The sequence below is a fragment of the Drosophila erecta genome, unplaced genomic scaffold (assembly GCF_003286155.1).
Source record: "Drosophila erecta strain 14021-0224.00,06,07 unplaced genomic scaffold, DereRS2 tig00000000-arrow-pilon, whole genome shotgun sequence".
Taxonomy (NCBI): Eukaryota; Metazoa; Arthropoda; class Insecta; order Diptera; family Drosophilidae; genus Drosophila; species Drosophila erecta.
The window spans coordinates 15,239,956-15,245,955 of NW_020825194.1; the positions used below are offsets into that span (position 1 = coordinate 15,239,956).

At 42.7% G+C, this 6,000-nt stretch overlaps 1 protein-coding gene across 2 annotated transcripts in view; it reads right to left on the bottom strand.

The window, feature by feature from the left end:
• The window catches only part of LOC6553760 (octopamine receptor beta-3R), a 36,789-nt gene extending 31,423 nt beyond the window's left edge, over positions 1-5,366 (bottom strand). For both annotated transcript variants that reach the window (XM_001980349.3, XM_015154387.2), the window contains exon 1: positions 4,407-5,366. The gene's annotated coding sequence lies outside the window, so the exon portion shown is untranslated. The remainder of the gene's footprint in view (positions 1-4,406) is intronic.
• Between the last annotated feature and the right edge of the window lie 634 nt (positions 5,367-6,000).

The following is a 6,000-nucleotide window of genomic DNA, read 5'->3' on the forward strand; positions in this document are numbered from 1 at the left end:
CAGGAGCCCGGCTACACTGAACCTTTAACTAACACACAAAAGGCTTTCTCAACGGTTTCTACAGTTGCAGGCCAGCCAACGGTGGCAAGACAAAAACCGTCTACACGGAAAAGAATTCTTATGTTTCTATTAATTTATTCATTCACATATTGTGCGCAAGTGTGCTGATATGAAAGTGTAGAAAAATGTATTTTGAATTGTGAGATATTTAAGTGCTAGTTTTAGATCAGCTGGAAACATTCTTAGACTAAATTTATATTACTTTATTTAATTTCGTTAAAATTGTTGTGCATCTAGTTATCTGTTAGTGATAACGAATAGAAATGGTGTAAGATGGAATTTTGCCAAATTTAAATAAACGCAGAACTTATTTAAGCATTGCATAATGTTAGTCTGAGTATTTACTTAAAATATATCTTAAATATCCTGTATATATCTTAAAATTTTGTAAATATTTTATTTCTATGTTTCAAGTGTAGTGTAGAGTTAAGTGAGAGCCCTTTCAATGCTGGAAGGGACGGCTGAGGGGGAGTAGGGCGAGTGCAAAGTAAACATGTCGAATGAAGGATACTTAGGAAGCTCTGGAAGAGAGGGTCGCCCGAAAAGTTGACTCGCTGCAGGATTTCCGTAAGTGACTTTGAACTGGCTGTGGGCTATATTTCAGTCATTTGCTGGCCCTAATCCTGAATATGCATAGAATCCTCTTTAGGAATTTTACCCTACATTTTTGAAGGTTGTGGCTGACAGGATAAGAGATGAAAGTATACTCATGTTTAGATTAAACCTGAAGCCTGAATCGTTAATATACTACCACTTTAGCTACGAAGAAAACGGGAGGAAAAGCCCATTAGCAAAACGAATCTTCGTATTCGTCAGTTCTTAGAGCTAATTTCCTGGATTTCGCCACCAATCCCAACTCCTCCATTGACCCACGACCTGCATTGCCAGCATTCCACTTTATTTGGCTTTGCCACATTACAATATTATAAACAATAATCCGCTCCAAAGGGCGCAACACAAAGTGGAACAATTCCTGGGACACAAGTAGGGTGCGAGACACTTTGACACACTCTTCCGAGCAAACTCACCCAGATGTCCTGGGATGTCGAGCGCCACTTAATGACATAAACACTGGCAACGGCCGTTTGCCCGTGAGTTGTGGCATCTTGGGCTTCAGCTCTTGGGGCTTTATGGCCATCTTGGCTGCTGCCCGGGACCACCAGCCCATTTCAGCCGGAGCTTCGGCGGAAGTTGTCCTAATGAGAAAAGCGTTGAGCCGCCAATCCGCCATTGTCGTCCTTGCTCACGACCGAAGACCACAAAAGGCAGTGGCTGGAATGGGGAATGGGGGATGGGGGATGGGGCATGGGAATCGCTGGCACTAATATTATTAATTTGCAACTTTTGCTGTTGCCGCTGCGAGAGTTAAGTCAAAGGCAAATATCATTCATGGCATTTAGTGGGCAATAAAATATGCAGAAAACGGACGACTGTGCGAGTTTCCATTTCCATTTCCAGACGAGCGCGCCGGGAAAATGCGAAACTGATTTAAATGCTTTCTTGAGCGTATTTCCGGTTTCGGTTGTAAATATTTGCTTAACTGATTGCACAGAGGGGAGAGTCGGAGGAATCGGAGAAACACTTTTTCGAATTAAGCTCTTTTTGCTGCTCTGATTGCTTTTTGTGGTTATTTCATTCTACCCATTTTGCACTTTGTATCTGCTTTTGGCTTGTGCACTTGACATGTTTTTATTAAACTTCTCATCGATCCGACTGCAATTGCTGTGCAATATGAAATACAAGACTTGTGGTCATCTCTCAAACGAAATTGTCAAGCCAAAGTTGCAGCAAAGTGCGAACAATTTGCGGTTAATAAAACCCATTACCAGGAATCTCGCACAGAATGTTGATAATTGAAAATCAAATATTAAGTGTCGGTGCAATGATTTTCTGTTGATGGTACTGAGAATGTATCTTCCGATCGCTTGACAACATTCAATTCCTTAATTCAATTTTCAATCAAAGCATTCAAATCTCGTACAAATCGCATCATTACGCCAGCTATGAATTTGATTAGCTTACGGCTAAATCCAGACAAACAGACACGCCAATCGGAACAACAATGGCATGCTAAAATGGCTCAAGGCATTCATTCTATTCATCATTCATCCAGCCATTTATTGGGAGACATTCGAGATGCCTTCGGTGGCTCACTGATGAGATATTGCCCGAATAAATGAAGGCATTTACATTTAAAACATTTATGTGCAAATATTTGCCGGCTTTAAGGCCATTTGCCGTATTGTCTTACACTCGGCATGGGTAACGGTCTTTCCAGACTTTGCACACAAAAACAAAAATAGAAACAAACTCAGATTCTGAATCTGAATCAGAATCAGAATCAGAGTCCCACTGAACTCGAAGCCATTCGAAAGTTTCCAGCAAATAAAACATCCATACACGAGCATACGCATGTATGACCAAACAATCTGAAACTCGACTGTATTAGTTGAATTCAAACTTTTTCGAGCGTAACTTGAAAAGTTTCAATTTGTGCATGACAATCGCCGTCAGTCACTAGTCCACCTCCTCTATCCAACTGTCTATCTGTCTGCGCTTGTACGTGTGGACCGTGTGTCATTTTAGTTCCCAACGACACTAAGAGAAAAGTAGTCCTTGGAAGTCCTTGAAGAGGGCAAAAAAGCACACAAAATATTACTTAAATAATAAATATTGACTAGGAACAGGCTAAGGACAAGATGCTCAGCTCCATTAGCTTGTAAATCTGCGTTCTATAAGATATTAATACTTTAAATGGCATATCCGTTTCGTGGGAATTTTCAAACCTATAAATTGCATGAGATTTCTCCGACTCAATGTTATTTCATAAAATGTATTCGCCATCTGCACAAAGCTTAGAAAGCTGAGTAAAAAACTTTGTGCAATTTACAGAACGAACAGAGTTCGCAAGCAATTGCCAGAGAACTTTTGGGATTTTGCTAAATTTGATTTCAAAGGCGGCCCGGCCCGAATTTCAATTAAATGCAAGTGCACTCGTAGGTGAAAATCGCAGGTGAAGAAAATCGATAGCCAGACTCAGGTGGCGTGCTGCTAGTCGCCTTCGCAAAACCCAGAGGCTTTTCTAGCCAGCCAGTTCATTCACGAATGCGGAAAAGGCCAAAAGGCTGGTGGCCAAAGGTGAGACACTCGGGGGTCCAATTCGAATGGGATTGGGTTGGGCGCAGTGCCCTCGGCTGAGCGAATCAAGTGGCAAATGCCAAATGGCATCCTGACCTGACCCAGCGCCAGGAGCACCACGAGCAGGAGGAGCAAGAGCAGGAACAGGAGCATCAGCAACAGAAGCCAACTCAGTGGATAAACTCGACTGGCGGCAAATGGCACACTGTGCACTATGTGCACTGTGATACGAGAATGGAAAACTAACGAGAGGAAATTGTGTTTCAGAAATGCAATGAAAAATTGTTGTGGAGCAGTGAAGCGGGCACGGATATATGTCGCTGGTTGCTACAAAAAATATTATCTGAATGCGCATCAAGTCGGGTAGAAAGGAGCTACCTTAATAAACTACAGCAATAAACGTGTTTCGTATAAAATGTGATAGTAAATGGTGCGAAACGAAAGCTGAAAACAGGAAACAGCATCAATAAATGTCATTTACTCCAATAGTTATATCAATACACAAACTATTTTTCATTGCCCTGCAAAAAACTAGTTTATCTTTAGCTTTATGCTAATTAACTCACACCAAGATAGCCAACAATATGGCCCTGTGTTCTTGAACTTGATACGCAGACCTTGTCCCAAAATGTGATTACCGTGGTAAGCTCGCTGGAAACAAAGACTTTTACGATTATCTTAATCGCCAGATGCCAGACTTCAGACTCAAAGCTAATAAAATAAATTGCTTGGAATAGTAAATTGTCTAGTGAGTTTTTAACCACTGTTCATTGTGCGATTTGTATCATTAGGAGACCTCCCAGAAAAACCCGGACATTCTGGGCAGCTGGTGGCAGGCTGGAAGAGGAGTTGAGCTTGGAAAGGCCGACGGCGGAATATGTACATATTTAAAGTGTCGGCCAACTAAGGATTTCAACTTTATTAAAAAAGGCAGGCGGATGGCAAGGCGATAGGGAGATGCCTGCTGATGGGTGCGGGGTTGCCTGGTGGCGATGGTGACGATGGTGACCCCGACAGAGCTCGCCGCTTAACTAGACAGCACTTTCAGTTTACGTAACCACTAAAAATGGCGCCCAATGTGCTCTCTGTTTTCCGTGTGCCTCTGTTTCAGTGTGTGTTTGTGTGTGCTTTTCCAGCATTTCCTTGCCGCTTTGTACTTTTCACGTGCAGCGGTGTGGCGGAGAAGAAGTTCTATATTGTTTGCTTACTTGCTCAACACGCGCCCTATGTCCGCCGTTCCTGGTGATGATGAGCGGTGGAATGGCCGGAGCCGGAGGATTGGCAGGATGAGCGCCCCTGGCGCGTCGCCTTCATTGTCCTTCCTGATTTGCCTGCTGCTCTTGCCACCGCGACTCACCGAAATAATGAAACTTTTCCCGTTTGTCTGTTGCTTTTATCGCAGTTTATTGTTAATGCTCTGCTACTTGTTGTTATTGTTGCCTTTTTTTGTTTTTTTTTTTGTTGATAACAGCGCAAACTTTTAAACACGCGCGGTTCGTAATTTTTTAATGCCTTCGATGTTTGAGATATTCCCTATTCCTTCCTTTTTCTGGGTGTGTGCCCACAATTTAATTTGTCATTAGCTCCACGAAACGCGGTTCTATTTATATTGCTGTCCGCTCTCGAATAAGAAAAAGAACACCCAAAATCGATTTGTTAAAATGGAATTTCTTTTTGATTTCTATACCCATGCCAGGAATGAGTTTCCCGCAATTTGCCGCACGTTTTTCCTGTATTTTTTGTATTTATTTTTATTTTTTGTATATATATAAAGTGTAACGTAAACACGTACAAGACGACCCACAAACTCAGGGCTTACGACTTACGGCAGTCATAAATGGAGTTTCGTATCGGTTTTTGTAGGGCCGCAAAATCGAAACACGCACACGCGAATTTCACTGTCCAGCCGGTTTTTCAAGATGTATGTATATACGAGGGTATATGAATTTATTTTCTTTTTGTTTACCACATGTGAAAGATGCCAAGTATGTATGAGCACAACTGTCACTGGCACTTTCGGCTACGATTTGTGACAAGTGGCCACAGGTTTCAATTGGCTTTCGTTGTGGTTTTTGTATTTATTGCTGGCTCGCAGGCCTTTCTTGGCCTTTTTTTGTGGGGCAGCAATCCGTGGCGATGAGCGCCTGCTCTGGTAACTGGCCACTGACTGAGTCTTGGCCAAGAAATCGGGCCAAGTCCTTTGGCGGCAAACCAACGCAGGACGCGGCGAATTCAAGTAAGAGCGCTTCTGCGCAGTGTGAATTGGCGGGAAAAGGATATTTCGAATGCAAACAGAGTTGCACGGCAAAGTAGTAACAGTAAAATTCAACTAACTTATGTAACTTATGCTTAAATATTGTGGATGGGAGGCTAATCCATATATTTTGTAGCATACCTATCGGGGCACCAACTGCTGGCGTATTTCCTTCTTACTTAGCTTCCTTGCTTCAATACCTTTTGAGCAACCCTGTAGCAAGCCACCCGCTGAACAGCTGATCTACCCCCAGTCAAGCCAGCCCACAGCCCCCTTTTTAAGCACCCAACCACCCCAAAAGTGCCGAATTTGCCGCACAACTAGAAAAAAGAAGAAAAACCCCCAAGGCGCTCAAGTCAGCACTACTATAGAGTACCAACCGCCCACTTCAATGCAGGGCGTCAATATTTGCATTTGTAATAAAAATATTTTGATGGCACCCCGCCAAAAATGCGTGAGTAAATCTAAAAAAGATTTGTTATTTCGGCGCGTGTTCGTGTCGTGCAAATCACACGATAACAGCAAAGGGAACAACAAATGGGTGGGCC